Below are 17,457 nucleotides of genomic sequence, written 5' to 3'. Positions count from 1 at the left end.
TGAGAAACAGACAGCATATTAAAAAGCAGAGACATTACTTTGGCAACAAAGTTCTGTCTAGTCAAAGCTATGGTTTTTCCAGTAGTCATGTATGGATGTGAGAGTTGGACCATAAAGAAAGCTGAGTGCAGAAGATTTGATGCTTTTGAACTGTGGTGTTGGAGAAGACTCTTGAGAGCCTCTTGGACTGCAAGGAGTCAAACCAGTCAATCTTAACAGAAATCAGTCCTGAATATTCATGGGAATGACTGATACTGAAGTTGAAGCTCCAATACTTTGGCCAGCTGATGTGAAGAACTGACTCCTTGGAAAAGACCCTGATGCTCAGAAAGATTGAAGGCAGGAGGAGAAGGGGATAACAGAGGGTGAGGTGGTTGGATGGCATTACTGACTTGATGGGCAGGAGTTGAGCATGCTCTGCGAGTTGGCGATGGACAGGGAAGCCTGGCGTGCTGCTGTACCTAGGGTCACAGAGTCAGACACGACTGAGTGACTAAACCAAACTTACAGATAAAATTGCAAAATGTGCCCAGATGAAATTATAACTCAGTCACATGAGTTCCCTAAAATCCTTTCCACAGGCAACAGAGTGGTCTCACAATACTGTATCTGACTCCCTCCTGCTTTTCAGAGCTTATTTCTCACTCTACCCTATTGTCTAACCTGTTTGCCCAGCCTCAGACATAAAGAAGATTGTTCATGCTTTAAGGCTTTTTCTTCTGCTGTTGCCTTTGGCTGGAACGACATGATCCTAGATATTCACATACTTGGCTCACTCTTTAATTCATTTCATTCAAGTTTTAGCTCAAATATTATCTCTTCAAAGAGTTTTGCTGTGATTACTCTCTCTAAAAAAGCAAAACTATCATCTCTATTTCTTATTTTTCTTCATAGCACTTATTATTCACTATGGGGTTGTTGTGTGTGTGTGTGTGTGTGTGTGCGTGTGTGTGTATACTCTGTCTCTGCACTAGAATGTAATTTTCATGAAGAAAATGAGTACATTTTGTTCACTAGTAGATCCCAGAAGCTAAAACAGTGGTATTCAACTTCTCCCTCTTTCTAGCCATTCTAAATCCCTCTCATCATTAGCAGCTATTCACTCTATGGGTCTTGGTGTGACTTAAATATTCATTCCTAAGGGAATTAATCCTTTGGTAATGATACATCTGTTACATCAGAGTTGTTTCAGGTATCCATTCACAGTTTAAACAGGGCAAGGAGACATTAAGTAGATCCCCTAGGTTTTACTTGTATTCTCCCTGACCTTGTATGAGTAAACACAGCTTAACAGTCTCATTAGAATCAATCCTTGCCAAGATGGAAGCCCCAGGACTAAGTGCAAGAATGGGAGACCATGTTTCACCCAACTAACCTCTCTCTTTTAGTTTCCCCTCAAGAAGACAGGATCAAGACCATGCATGGACAAACTGCTCTCCAAATCTGCATTGGGAAGTGGATATGTGTAACACAAGGGAACGTGGGGCTACGGGAATGTACCACTCAAATCTACTGCAGGGGTCATGTTGGATTTATAGTCCAAGTCTCTATCCCTCTAGATCCACCGTCATGCTTAGAAGAAGCAGCTATGTTTTACGCAGGCTACTCCAAGACAATGACTGAGCATAGCAGGAATTCTATTACAGACCCATTCTTATAGGACAAGGGACTCCACCAACAAGTGACTTTGGCTCAAGGACTCCCTACTGGCCTGGTTAAAACTTTGTTTGAACCGCACTGCTCCTTTCACAGGTGTCAAACTACAAGGCAATCTGAAGGTTATTGTTCAGTTGCTCAGTCGTGTAGACCCTGCCTATTACTGCTTTTCTGCAGTTATGATACCTTTTTGAACAAGCCAAGTAATTAAAACTGAGTTACCTACTGAAGACTCCAACATGCTCAGAAAAAAAATATGATGATAACTCTACAAAAAAGTTAATAAAAGACTGTCAGATAAAAACTATAATGAAAACCATAAAAATTGGTAATCACTACTTCAAAAAGACCTTCCTGATGAAGAGGACTTAAGTACATGTGAGTAAATAGTAAAGTGCTACTGATTCATTTAATTCAGTCTAGTTTCTTGAAAGTGAAAGTGAAATTCGCTCAGTCATGTCCAGCTCTTTGCGACCCCATGGACTATACAGCCCATGGAATTCTCCAGGCCAGAATACTGGAGTGGGTAGTCTTTCCCTTCTGCAGGGGATCTTCCCAACCCAGGGATTAAACCCAGGTCTCCTGCATTGCAGGTGGATTCTTTACCAGCTGAGCCACAAGGGAAGCCCAAGAATACTGGAGTGGGTAGCCTATTCCTTTTCCAGTGGATCTTCCCGACCCAGAAATTGAACTGGGCTCTTCTGCATTGCAAGCAGATTCTTTACCAACTGAGCTATCAGGGAAGCCCACTGAGATATCAGGGAAACACACACTAAATGAGATGGCTAGTTCCTTTTGTATCTACTTCAATACCACATCTGTTATTTACATCATTGAGACAAATACTATTTAAGCATGTGAAGTCTTAGTGTTCAATGGAATTCAATTTAAACGGCCAAATTATTGATATTACTGTTATCCCTACAACAAACATGATGTTATAATCTGTAATGCTATCACTAAACATAACATTTACAGAATTATCTCCACAGGTACAGCTGACTAGTCTAAACAGCCATGAATATATTTTTTAATCAAAGGAAAGCCTTCCTGGGAGTTCCTGGAGAGTCCAGTGGTTGGTACTGGGTGCTTTCACTTCCATGGGCCTGGGTTCAGTTTCTGGTTGGGGAATTAATATCCTGCAAGCCATGTGGCATGGCCAAAAAAAGGGAAGACTTCTCCCTTACCCTTTCAAATGGCAGGAAATTGAGGCTTACAATGAGGAATCTCATCACTATAACAGAGACCTGGCAACAGAAATGACAACTTAAGAAACTGATAACCTACCCACACAAAGATGTGCGGGTTATTGTCCTATTTCAGGGAAGAGTGCTCAGTTTTGACACACATCAGACACTTTTCAGAAGAAGATGTTATCAATATTAGAAGCTACCTTTTACTGACCACTTACTTCATTGGAACTTCTGTGTTAAGTGCTTTACATGCATTATCTCAATCTTCACAGAAATTGTGGGAGGTAGTAATCATTATTTTCATTTCAGAGATGAGGAAACTATCAAAAATGTTCCTAACTTGCCCAAATTCATAGTAAATAGTAGAGCCAAGAATCCCACCAATATCTTTGATTCCAGAACCAGCATGAAAAATCACTAAACCAAAGTAAAACACTCCTATTCTGTAACAATGGTAAATAAACCATAGACTAGAAAATCAGATAAAACACTTATGAATAGAAAATTGGGTAGCAACAGTAATAAAAATAAGCAAATTTCTCTACCTTCTGCCACTTACATAATAGGAGCAAATGACAGTTCTGAATTTCTAACCTGTTAGGAAAAATTCACAGTTCCAATTAAGGAGATCATGCTGATATCAACTTTTGAGCATCTCTTAGTTATCAGAACAGGGAAAGAAAGTGAAAGAGGTGGAGAATAAAGAAAATATTTGTCCTATTATACAGAATGAAGTAAGTCAGAAAGATAAAAATAAATATTGTATATTAACCCATATATATGGAATCTAGAAAGATGGCACTGATGAACCTATTTGCAGGGCAGCAATGGAGATGGAGACATAGAAGAGATATGGATACAGGTAGGGGGGAGGAGAGGATGGGACGAATGGAAAGAGTATCATGGAAACACACACACTGCCATATGAAAAACAAACAGCCAATGGGAATTTGGTGTATGACTCAGGGAACTCAAACCAGGGCACTGTGATAATCTAGAGGGGTGGGATGGGGTATGAGGGAGGTTCAAGAGGGAGGGGACATATGTCTACCTATGGCTGATTCATGTTGATGTACGGCAGAAACCAATACAATGTTGTAAAGCAATTATCCTTCAACTAAAATAAATTTTAAAAAAATTTGTAAGTATATGTACAGAATTGTACTTTATTCATTACACTGAATTTAACTAGATAGATGTTAGCAACCTCAAATACATAAAATGTCTTTAAGTAAATCTGTCTTGTAAACAAGTTCCCCAATGGTCGAAATCAATTGGAGATTCAATAATCAGAGACAGCTGCATAATTAAATAATTGTTACTTGCTTTAATGGCAAAAAGGTTCAATGAATTATATACCTTTCACTTTGGCACATGTATACCTTTTCACTTTGCCAAAGTCTAAAAGTCCAAACTGATAACATCTAAAAGTCCAAACTGCAGTATGCAATAGCCTTATATGCTGGATTTTAACTTTAGGGGCTGTAGGAGAAGCGAAGATGTGAATGGAAGGAGCTCTGGTGATTTATAGACAGTATCCTTTAGCCAGAGAGAAGCTCCACTTTTATATTTACTTCCCTTTTATGATGCAGTTAAGAGAGATGATTGAAACTAAATTTCCTATTCTATCTAAAGGATACCAGACATGTGATGACCTACACAACATGTATTTCTCTTATCTTTTCCTCATCTTTCCTCTCTGTTCTCTTTCATTTACCTTTCTAACTATGCCAGTGTGAATGGCATCCCCTGGAGTTAAACAATACAAAATTAGTGTGGTGGTCTTGGATACTGAGTTCTACTAAGAGTTTCTGGAAAGGTTACCTAATACTGGGTTCAAATATTCCAAGGGATTATGCCCCAAATTACACATATCATCAGAGTAGTTTTCCCTAGTAAATTGAAATGACCTTCTGAAAATTATAATGGTTCACTTAACCAAGCTGAAAATACTCAAAGGAAAATGAGGGTATTTTTTATAACTTAGCTAAAAGCTTGTTTTTTTAAATTAGATCTTTTGCTTAATCTTGGTGGTTAGTCACAAAGTTGACTTCAAGATTTGTTACAAAGGTACAGTAATTAAGACAGTGGGGTTTCATAAGGACTGGGAAATAAATAAATTTAACAGACTATAGCATATTTGATTTTCAATAAAGCAATCCAACAAGGGAAAATATATTTTTAAATGGTGCTGGGACAACTGGATATCCCCATGGGGAAAAATTAGCCTCAGTTCCTAGCTCATAACAAACACAAAAACTATTCAAAATGGATCATGGAAAAAAATTGAAAAGCTAAAACCACAAAGTTGTTAGAGGAACATATAAGAGAATATCTTTGTAATCTGAAGTTAGGCACATATTTTCTAGGCAAGACAAAGAAGGGAAAAATCATAAGAGAAAAATCTGATAAATAAGATTTTAAGAAAATTAAAAATGTCTACTCATCAAAAGATATCATTATTAATATGAATAAGCAAGGCAGAGATTGAAAAAAGAGAGTCACAATTCATATATCTGACAAAGAACTGATATCTAGGATATAAAAAGAACTTATAACTCAACAGTAAAAACACAAAAAGCCTAATGGAAAAACAGGCACAAGACTTAGACCAACACTTCACAAAACAAGATATATAAATTTCTGATAAGGACATGAAAAAGTGATCAACATCATTTATTATCACTGAAGTGAAAGGCACATTAAAAGCACAATGAGAAACCACTATACAATCAGCAGAAAGACTAAATATGGAAGGGGTGTGGAATAACTGGAATGCTCATACACAGTTGATGGTAATGTAAAATGGAATAAACATTTTTGGAATTCTGTGGCAGCTTTTTTGAAGCTAGACACACACCTTCCCTATGACCCAACAATTCCAGTACTAGGTGTTAAAGAGAAATGAAAACATACAATCACTAAAAGGCCTGTAATAAAATGTCTATTGCAGCTTTATTTATAATATCCAGAAACTGGAAAGAGGTTAGGTATGTACCATTATGAAAATGAATAAATAATCCTTTATAACTTCATACAGTGGAATATGAATCAACCATTAAAGGAAAACAACATGGATTAATTTCAGAAACAGCATACTGGATAAAAGTCTTACACAAAACAGTATGTATCATATGATGCCATTTATATAAAATACTAAAACAGGCAAAATGATTTTATGATGGAAAAAAATCAGAACAAAGAACAAAGGATGCCTTTAATGAAGGTAAGGGAAAACTGACTAGGAAGGAGGCATAAGTGAGCTTTTTGGGGGTGATGTTAATGTTCTATAACATGACAGGGGAATGGGTCACACAGGTATATGCATTTGTTGAAACTCAGTGGGTGCACCTTTGAGATTTATGCTTTTCATTCTATATAATTTTTATATCAAAAGGAAAATCTGTAAACACACATTTAACAAATATTGAGTATATATTAATAACATTATTAATATATATATTGAAGTACTTGGGGGGGGATGTACTGACTTCCTTATGGGGAAAAAAGAGAGTTTTGGGAGAAGGCATTCCATAAATTTTCAAACTACCAGATCTTCAATTTAAAAAAACCCTAAGATATATAATGTCCCAAACAAACTATAGTAATCTATAACTGAAAGGTCTTTTACAGAACTATGCTATGGCTGAAGGTTAAATTTCTCACATTATTGCACTTCCATCACAATCATCAGCAGATAGCTTTCTGGTTAGGATCATTCTGACTAAAAATAAACAGACAAATAAAATATTATAACTCCATAACTATTAGAGACTACCTAATAATAAGCAGAGGAAATAGAGACACAAGGAGATATAGCTGTCCACCAGGCAGTTGCCTAGGCTCACTCACAAACTAAGAGACTTGCCCTGTACTGCCTTCTGACTTAAAGGGGCATTATTCAATTTGGTGCTGCAGTAAAACTACAAATAACTATATGTAATGTATCTTTAGTTCAGTACTGAAAAAAGAAATGATAAAGCAAAACAATTTGGAAATAAGCAACATCTATTCCAGATGAAAGAAATTGTTCACACTTCTGTTTAAGTGGGCAGCGGTGAGATGGGGTGGAAAATTATGGAATTATGGATCAGGAAGGGACTTCCCAGGTAGTTCAGTGGTAAAAAGAAAACTGCCTGCCATTGCAGGAGATGTGGCTTCAATCCCTGGGTCTGGAAGATCCCCTGGAGAAGGAAATGGCAACCCACCCGAGTATTCTTGCCCAAGAAATCCCATGGACAGGGGAGTCTGGTGGGTGACAGTCCATGGGGTCCCAAAGAGTTGGACATGACTTAGCAGCTAAACAACAACAAATGTATCAGGAAAGAATGGGAGGAAGTTAGCCTTATACACTAGATAGCAGTGGTTCTTAAACTTTTCTATGTTATGAATCATCTGTGAAGTTTGTTAAATATGCTGATCCCAGGTTCAAATTCTCACAAATTCATTCTGTTTAAGCAGGTTCAGGACTCTACTATATTCTATTTAGCAAGCATCTCAGGTGACAAAACTGTGGGCAGGCTTCTGACTATACATTGTAAGATACTGAGTTCGAGAAATGGGGCAAGAAAATTTTATTTCTTTTCATTCTTTCTTCATTTTCGTATGGCCTCATTATTTGTCCTTCAGTTCAGTTGCTCAGTTGTGTTCAACTCTCTGCAACCCCATGAACTGCAACACGCCAGGCCTCCCTGTCTATTACCAACTCCCGGAGTCCACCCAAACCTATGTCCATCAAGTTGGTGATACCATCCAACCATCTCATCCTCTGTCGTCCCCTTCTCCTTCTGCCCTCAATCTTTCCCAGCATCAGGGTCTTTTCAAATGAGTCAGCTCTTCACATCAGGTGGCCAAAGTATTGGAATTTCAACTTCAGCATCAGTCCTTCCAATGAACACCCAGGACTGATCTCCTTTAGGATGGACTGGTTGGATCTCCTTGCAGTCCAAGGGACTTTCAAGAGTCTTCTCCAACACCACAGTTCAAAAGCATCAATTCTTTGGTGCTCAGCTCTCTTTATAGTCCAATTCTCACATCCACACATGACCACTGGAAAAACCATAGCCTTGACTAGAAGGAACTTTGTAGACAAAGTAATGTCTCTGATTTTTAATATGCTCTCTAGGTTGGTCATAACTTTCCTTCCAAGGAGTAAACGTCTTTTAATTTCATGGCTGCAATCACCATCTGCAGTGATTTTGGAGCCCAGAAAAATAAAGTCAGCCACTGTTTCCACTGTTCCCCCATCTATTTGCCATGAAATGACAGGACCAGATGCCATGATCTTAGTTTTCTGAATGTTGAGCTTTAAGCCAACTTTTTCATTCTCCTCTTTCACTTTCATTGAGAGGCTCTTTAGTTCTTCTTCGCTTTCTGCCATAAGGGTGGTGTCATCTGCATATCTGAGGTTACTGATATTTCTCCCGGCAATCTTGATTCCAGCTTGTGCTTCCTCCAGCCAAGCGTTTCTCATGATGTACTCTGCATATAAGTTAAACAAGTAGGGTGACAATATACAGCCTTGATGTACTCCTTTCCCTATTTGGAACGAGTCTGTTGTTCAGTTCTAACTGTTGCTTCCTGACCTGCATACAGGTTTCTCAAGAGGCAGGTCAGGTGGTCTGGTATTCCCATCTCTTTCCGAATTTTCCACAGTTTATTGTGATCCACACAGTCAAAGGCTTTGGCATAGTTAATAAAGCAGAAAGAGATGTTTTTCTGGAACTCTCTTGCTTTTTTGATGATCCAGTGGATGTTGGCAATTTGATCTCTGGTTCCTCTGCCTTTTCTAAAACCAGCTTGAATATCTGGGAGTTCACAGTTCATGTATTGCTGAAGCCTGGCTTGGAGAATTTTTAGCATTACTTTACTAGTGCGTGAGATGAGTGCAATTGTGCAGTAGTTTGAGCATTCTTTGGCATTGCCTTTCTTTGGGTTGCAATGAAAACTGGCCTTTCCCAGTCCTGTGGCCACTGCTGAGTTTTCCAAATTTGCTGGCATTACTGAGTGCAACACTTTCACAGCATCATCTTTCAGGATTTGAAATAGTTCAGCTGGAATTCCATCGCCTCCATTAGCTTTGTTCATAGTGATGCTTCCTAAGGCCCACTTGACTTCACGTTCCAGGATGTCTGGCTCTAGGTGAGTGTGAGTGATCACACCATCGTGATTATCTGGGTTGTGAAGATCTATTTTGTATAGTTCTGTGTATTCTTGCCACCTCTTCTTAATATCTTCTGCTTCTGTTAGGTCCATACCATTTCTTTCCTTCAGTTCAGTTCAGTCGCTCAGTCATGTCCGACTCTGCGACTCCATGAATTGCAGCATGCCAGGCCGCCCTGTCCATCACCAACTCCCAGAGTTTACTCAAACCCATGTCCATGAAGTCAGTGATGCCATCTAGCCATCTCATCCTCTGTCATCCCCTTCTCCTCCTGACCCCAATCCCTCCCAGCATCAGGGTCTTTTCCAATGAGTCAACTCTTTGCATCAGGTGGCCAAAGTATTGGAGTTTCAGCTTCAGCATCAGTCCTTCCAAAGAACACCCAGGACTGATCTCCTTCAGGATGGACTGGTTGGATCTCCTTGCAGTCCAAGGGACTCTCAAGAGTCTTCTCCAACACCATAGTTCAAAAGTAACAATTTTTCGGCAGGCAGCTTTCTTCACAGTCCAACTCTCACATCCATACATGACCACTGGAAAAACCATAGCCTTGACCAGACGGACCTTTGTTGGCAAAGTAATGTCTCTGCTTTTTAATATGCTATCTAGGTTGGTCATAACTTTCCTGACTATCATTTAATTCTAGACTGATCTAAGAATAACACAGTTTAGGTACAGATACAGATAGGTAAAAGATCCTTACCCTATGCCCAATACTCTTTTTTGGGGGATTTTTCCTAATTATTTTGTTTCTAGTTTTTCTCTCTACCTCTCAACAACCTCTCATCCTTCCTTGGTCCTCTGGTTGGTTCCATTCTTCTTGGTACACTCATACCTCACCTCATCCTGGTGGCTCAGTAGGTAAAGAATCCACTTGCAATGCAGGAGACCCAGGTTCAATCCCTGGGTTGGGAGGATCCCCTGGAGAAAGGAGTGGCAACCCACTCCAGTTTTCCTGTCTGGAGAATTCCATGGACAGAGGAATCTGACGGACCATGGGATTGCAAACAGTCAGACACAACTGAGCGACTAACACTTTCACTTTTTCATCCCTCAGTTTATCTGAAACAGCTTAAGTAAACTGACTTCTAATGATTACATCTTTTTTCACAATTTTATTGGAGAAGAGGATTCATTCTAAATCTCTACTATATACAGGCACCTTTAAAAAAGCCCTCTATTTTTTTCTTTCAATTTTTTTAAACTTATAAGCCTCTATTACCTTGAAACAAAAACTACACAGAGGAATTATAAGAAAGTATAATTATAGACAAATATACCTCAAGAACATAGATACAGAAAATTTAATAAAATATTACCAGACTGAATAGTGATATATAAAAAGAATATTATATCTTGCTGAAATAGGCTTTAATTCCCAAAATGCAACATTGACTTAACAATTAAAGATCAATAAATACAATATTATTCATTAACAGATTAAGGGAATAGAATGATATGGTCATTGGATAAAACTCAACACTATTCATAATAAAAACTGTCTCCAAACTAAAAGTACAAGGGAACTTCCTCAACTTGATGATGTGTGTGAAAAAAAAATACATCTAACATTATACTTAATAGTGAAGTATTGAAGACTTTTCTCTCTATGATTGGAAACAGACATAAATATCCTCTCTTATCACTTAAAGATGACATGATTAATAAATGTAGAAAACCCCAAGTCATGTGTAAACAACTGCAAAATCTAATTGGATTTTGTGAAATCACAGTATAAAAATTATACAAAAATGAAGCTAATGTTAAATTACTATAAAATTAAAAATTGTTAAAGAATATGATTTATAATACTATTAAAAGTTGTATATTAATTAAGAGATAAAGTTAATGAAAGATGTGCAAGATACATACAATGAAAATAACAAAATCTTGCTGAGAAAATTAAATTTCTTAAATAAACAGAAAGACACGTGAAGTTCATGTACTAGAGTCTAAATATTGTTATCAATTTTCCAAAAATTGATCCACAGATTCAATACCCCATCAAAATTCTAAGAGACCTTGTTTAAGAAATGGACAAACTGATTATAAAATTTATATGGAAATGAAAAGGACACAAACTATTGAAAATAATATTGAAAAGAAGAAGAAAGTTGTAAAACTTCCTCTACATGATTTTAAGACCTACTCACTAGAATGCTATACAGTCAAGACAGTATAGTATTAGAGAATAAATAGATCAGTGAAAGCAAATGGAGAATCCAAAATTAGATACAGACAAATCAAGTCAAGTGATTTCCAAAAATGATACCAGAAAACTTAACTGGGAAAAGAAAATTCTCTAGAAATTTTGATGAAGCAATAAGATATCCATATTTTCTAAAACAAAATGTCCATTTCTATCTTGCATCACTCAAAAAAATTACTTCAAGATCAACCATGCCCTTAAATATAAATAATAATTTAAAGCTTTGAGGGTAAAAAAACATGAAATACCTTTTTGGCCCTGGTATAGGAAAAGATTTGCTAGACAAGATGTAGAAGAAATAAATACTTAAAAAATTAGATTTAGTAAAAATGAGGAGCTTATACTCATCAAAGAATACTGTTAAAATGAATAAACAAGCAACAGACGGAAAAAGACCTTTGTAAAACATATATAATAAAGGATCAGCATCCACAATAAATAAAGGACAGTTAAACTGAACATAAGTGGCAATTTTACCTTGGACATGTACATAACTAGAAAGATGTTACTCCTAAACTTGAAACAAATAAAATGCTATATAAGTTGCAGATTAACAACTTTTCTTGGACTTAATACAAATAAAAGAGATCACAGGGCAAACAATTAGCACAAACCTCTTGAGAGAAATCAGTTTAGAGCATTTGATTACCTGCAAATGATGATACTGAATGCCACAGAAGCAGCCAGGAGGATTAAATTAGAAATTTTAACTAACTGCCAAAGGTCAAGCATGGATAAGCATGAGTGTGAAACTAGGAGCTACACAGAAGAGCTCACATTCTCTAATAGCCCTTTCCAGAAAGCTCATCAGGCTCTCTGGTAGGAATGCAAAATGATATAGTCCCTTTAGAAAACAAAAGGTTAGTCTACCAATTAATTAAACATAGAGTTACCATATCACTCGAAAATTCTACGTCTAGGTATATGTCAAAGCTACACAAAAACATACATTTACACAAAACTTTTTCACAAACATTCATATCATCATTACTTATAATAGTCAGAATGGGGAAAACCAAAATGTCCGTCAACTCATGAACTGATGAACAATATATGGGGTATCCATATAATGGAATTTGAGTCAGTGATGAAAAGGAATGAAGTACTGATTTACCTTAAACATGTTTGATTCTTGTAAAAATTCAGGTAAGTAAAAGAATACAGTCACAAAAGAATGTCTATTGTATGATTTCATTTATATTAAATATTTCAAATAGTCAAATCTGTCAAATCTATACAGACAGAAGTAGATTAGGAGTTGCCTAGATCTGGGAGATTAGGGGAAAATACGGACTTACTGCTAGTAACATGAGGTTCCTTTATGGGGGAGTGAAAATGTTTTAAAATTAGGTTATGGATATGACTATACAATAATCTATGAATACAGTAAAAAAACAGATTTGTGTACTTTGAATGAATGAATTACAGCTCAATACATCTTTTTATTTAAAAAACAATGACAGTATTTAAAAATTAATGTTATAGCAGCAATATTAATTTTTGACATCATATTCTCCAGAATAAGAGATATTAGTGATAAAGAGGAATATTACATAATAATAAAGGAATCAATTATTAAAAAATAATATTCATGAGTGTACACAATTAACAACTGAGCTTCAAAACATATGAGGCAAAACTTGATAAAACTAAAAATAAAACAAAAACAAAAATAAAACTAGCAAATCAATGACTGAATTTTGAGACTTTATCAGTAATCTCCCAGTAATTAACAGTACAAACATGATGAAATCAGTAAGGATTTCTTCATGATAACCTGAACAATACAATTAAGCAAATTGACACTTACGTAATATTTCATCTAACAACAACAAGATGCACATTCTTCTCAAGTACATGGTACATTCACCAAGAGAGACATATTTTGGGCCATAAAAAATTATAATTTTAGAATAAGAATCATACAAAGTATATTATCTGACCATAACAGAATTGAAATAGAAATCACAAGCAGGAAGATATTGGGAAAATTCCCAAATCTTTGGGATAAAACAAAACAATTCTAAATAACTTATGGGTCAAAGTAGAATTCTTTAAAAAAATGTACTTCGATAAATAAAAATGAAAACAACGTGTCAAAAATGGGTGGCATACAATTTGCAGCATTGTGGATGGACATAGAGAATATTATGCTTAGTGAAATAAGTCACATAAAGATAGGCAAAGAGTGTATGATATCACTTATATGTGGAACCTAAAAAAATACAAATGAATGTCAGAAACAGACTCACAGATATAGAAATCAAACTTGTGGTTACCAAAGGGAGGTGGGGGGGACAATTAAGAGGTACGAAATTAACAGATACAAGCTATTATGTATAAAATAACAGTGCTATACTGTAGAGCACTTGGAATTATAGTTATTACCTTCTAATAACCTATAATGGAATACAATCTGAAAAAATACTGAATCACTACACTGTACACCTGAAACTAATATTGTAAGTCAACTATACTTCAGTTTAAAAAAATGGGTTAAAGTGAAAGTGAAAGTGAAGTTGCTCAGTCTTGTCCGACTCCTTGCGACCCCATGGACTGTAGCCTACCAGGTTCCTCCTTCCATGGGATTTTCCAGGCAAGTATACTGGAGTGGGTTGCCATAGTGTATAGCTAAAACAGTTCTTAAAGGGAAATTTATAGGAATAAATACCTATATCAGAATAAAAGTTCTCAAATCAATAATCTAAGTTTATACTTTAAGAAATTAGAAAGGAAAATGCAAAATAAAACCAAAGAAAGCAGTTAGAAATCTAAAGAAATCAGTAAAACTGAAAGCAGAAAAACAATAGAGAAAATCATTGAAAACAAAAGATATCAATATAATTGATAGGCTCTCTAGCCAGGCTGACTAAAGTAAAAAATACACCTAAATTATCAATAGCAGAAATGAAAGAGGAGGCCTCACTAGTATTCAAGAGCTCTTGAAATGACAATAAAGGAATACTACAAACAACTCTATACTCATAAATTTGACAACTTAGATGAAATGAACCAATTCCTAAAGATCTACAAATAACAAAACTCACCTCAAACGAAACAGATAATTTGAATTGTCTTGTAACTATTAAGGAAATGGAATTCATTGTTAAAGACCTTCAGAAAAAAATATTTAAGCCCAGATGATTTCATTGGCAAATTCTACAAACATTCAAAGAAGCAATAATACCAATTCTATATAATCTCTACTGGAAAGTAGAAGATGGAACACTTTCCAACTTATTTTACAAGACCAGCATTATTTTAACACCAAAAACATATTTAGACAGTACAAAAGGAACAACATTACAACCCCTTATCAACACAAATGAAAAAATTCTCAACAGGAAATTAGCAGATGGAAGCCAGCAATATACATAAATAATAATATATTGTGACCAAATGGGATATGTTTAAGGAACGCATGAAGTACTTCAATATTTGAAAATCAATCAATGTAATCCTGCATATTAACAATTTAAAGAATAAAAACCTCATTGAGTAAAAGCATTTAACAAAATAAAATACTTATTCACAACAAAAACCTAATGAGTTAGAAATATAAGAGAAATGTCTAGGTAAAAAAGCCCTGGGAAATCAACAGAACACCTCATATAACTAATAACTGAAACTACTGAAGCTGTACCAATAGTTGAATCTACCAAGGTTGTACTCAGCTTCCCAGATGGCACAGTGATAAAGAATCTGCCTGCAAATTCAGGAGACAAGAGACGTGGATTTGGTTCCTAGGTCGGAAAGATCCTCTGGAGTAGGAAATGGCAACTCACTCCAGTATTCTTGCCTGGAAAATTCCATGGACAGAGGAGCCTAACAGGCTACAGTCCATGGAATTGCAAAGTGCTAGACACGACTGAGCATAGCACACACAAGGTTGTACCGTAGACGAGAACTGCAATGATCAGCTTTAATTAATTAATTAATTAATGCAAATCAATACATCGAAAAAAGATAGAAAATATCAATTGTATTTTATATACTAGCAATGTAATTGAAAACTGAAACTAAAAAAGAAATATCATTAAAAACTCCAACAAATAAAATATTTTGGTACAAATTTTTAAAATTATGAACAGAACTATAGGCTTTTTAAATATTTTTATCACAAAACATTCATAAGAGAAATTAAAGATGATATAAGCAAATGGAGACACAAACTATATTTGTTGATTGGAAGATGAAACACAGTAAAGGCATCAATTCTATCCAAAATGATATATACATTCAGTGTAATTCCAATACAAGTCGTAGCAGAAAATTTTGTAGATCTAGGAAGGCTAGTATTAAAATTTATGTGGAAAAATAAAGTAGAATAGCCAAAACATTTAAGTACAATAAATTAGGAAGAAACCCACTGCAGAGTTTAAGACTTTTAACAACAAAGCTACAGTAATCAACAGAGTGGTATAGATGAAAGAATACACAGTGTTAAGAAAAAATAGGAAATAAAACCACACAAACATGGTCAAGTGATTTTCAATGAAAGTACAAAAGCAATTCAACGGAGAAAGGGTAGTCTTTTAAACAAATGATATTCAAACAATTGGTAATTCATATACAAAAGCATAAACTTTAAATGAAATTTCACACCTTACACTAAAATTAATACAAAATGGAAGAGACATCTAAATGTAAACTTTAAAAGACTATAAAACTTTTATAAGAAAATATAGGAGAAAATATTCTTTAGGCAAAAAAAACTCTTCAACAATAAAATCTGTCTCTCACACACATATAGAAATTCGTAGAGATATGACAAAGAAAGCACATTTCACAGAAGAGGAAAAGGACTAATTGTACTTCACCAAAATTAAAATTTTTGAACTGTAAAAAACACTCTTAAGTGAATTAAAACTTACAGAATTTTCTGTAGGAAGAAATTTTGTGAATCACATAGTAATAAAAAGACTTGTATGCCAAGAATATAAAGGAATCTGAAAAAACGGAACAGCAAGTAAATAACAGTCAAAATTAAAAGTGGGCAAAGGACTTGAACAGATACTTCACAAAAGAAGTTATATAGAGAAGCATGTGAAAAATATTCAATGATGAACCAATAGGAAAATGAAAACTAAAACCATAATGAAATACCTCTACAAAGGAGAAATAATGTACAAATGAGTCAGTTTGTCAGCTTTTGGTGTTGTCAGTATTTTTTAACCATTCTGATTGTTTTTAATTTGCATTTCCCTAATGGCTCAAGATGTTGAACATAATTTCATGTGCTTGTCATTTGTATATGCTTTCATGTAAGATGTATGTCCATGTCTTTTACCCATTTTCTAATAGGAGTCTTGGTTATTAATGATAAGTTTTGAGAGTTTTTAATATATTTCAAATACTAATCCTTTGTTGGATATATGTTTTGCCTAGGCTATAGCTTGTATTTTCATCCTTTTAATAAAGGCTTTCACAGAACAAACATTTGAAATTTAGGTGAAGTTCAGTTCTTCTGAGTTAAATTCACCAATTCCAGTTCATTTTAGTTCGCTGATTCCTAAAATTTTGACATTCACTCTTGCCATCTCCTGTTTGACCATTTCCAATTTGCCTTGATTCATGGATCTAACATTCCAGGTTCCTATGCAATGTTGCTCTTTACAACATCAGACTTTACTTCCATCGCCAGTCACACCCACACCTAGGGGTTGCTTTTGCTTTGGCTCCGTCTCTTCAGTCTTTCTGGAATTATTTCTCCATTGATCTCCAGTAGCATATTGGGCACCTACTGACCTGGGGAGTTCATCTTTCAGTGTCCTATCTTTTTGCCTTTTCATACTGTTCATGGGGTTCCCAAGGCAAGAACACTGAAGTGGTTTGCCCTTCCCTTCTCCAGTGGACCATATTTTGTCAGAACTCTCCACCATGACCCCTCCATCTTGGGTGGCCCTACACGGCATGGCTCATAGTTTCATTGAATTAGACAAGGCTGCCGTGTGATCAGATTGGTTAGTTTTCTGTGATTGTGGCTTTCAGTCTGTCTGCCCTCTGAGGAAGAAGGATAAGAGGCTTATGGAAGCCAGAGAATGCACTGGTCAGAGCAAACATCCTCTTCCAACAACACAAGAGAAGACTCTACACATGGACATCACCAAATGGTCAATACTGAAACCAGACTGATTATACTCCTTGCAGCCAAAGATGGAGAAGCTCTATACAGTCAGTAAAAACAAGACCAGGAGCTGACTGTGGCTCAGATCATGAACTCCTTATTGCCAAAT

General features: G+C 35.7%; 1 protein-coding gene across 5 annotated transcripts in view; it reads right to left on the bottom strand.

Moving 5' to 3' along the window:
• Positions 1-17,457, bottom strand: part of COL4A5 (collagen type IV alpha 5 chain) — a 236,308-nt gene that overhangs the window by 169,197 nt on the left and 49,654 nt on the right. The gene's annotated exons all lie outside the window — the stretch shown is intronic.

The sequence above is a fragment of the Cervus elaphus genome, chromosome X (genome assembly GCF_910594005.1).
Source record: "Cervus elaphus chromosome X, mCerEla1.1, whole genome shotgun sequence".
Lineage (NCBI taxonomy): Eukaryota > Metazoa > Chordata > Mammalia > Artiodactyla > Cervidae > Cervus > Cervus elaphus.
The sequence above is the reverse complement of the archived record's forward strand: the minus strand, read 5'-3'. Positions and strand labels throughout refer to the sequence as shown.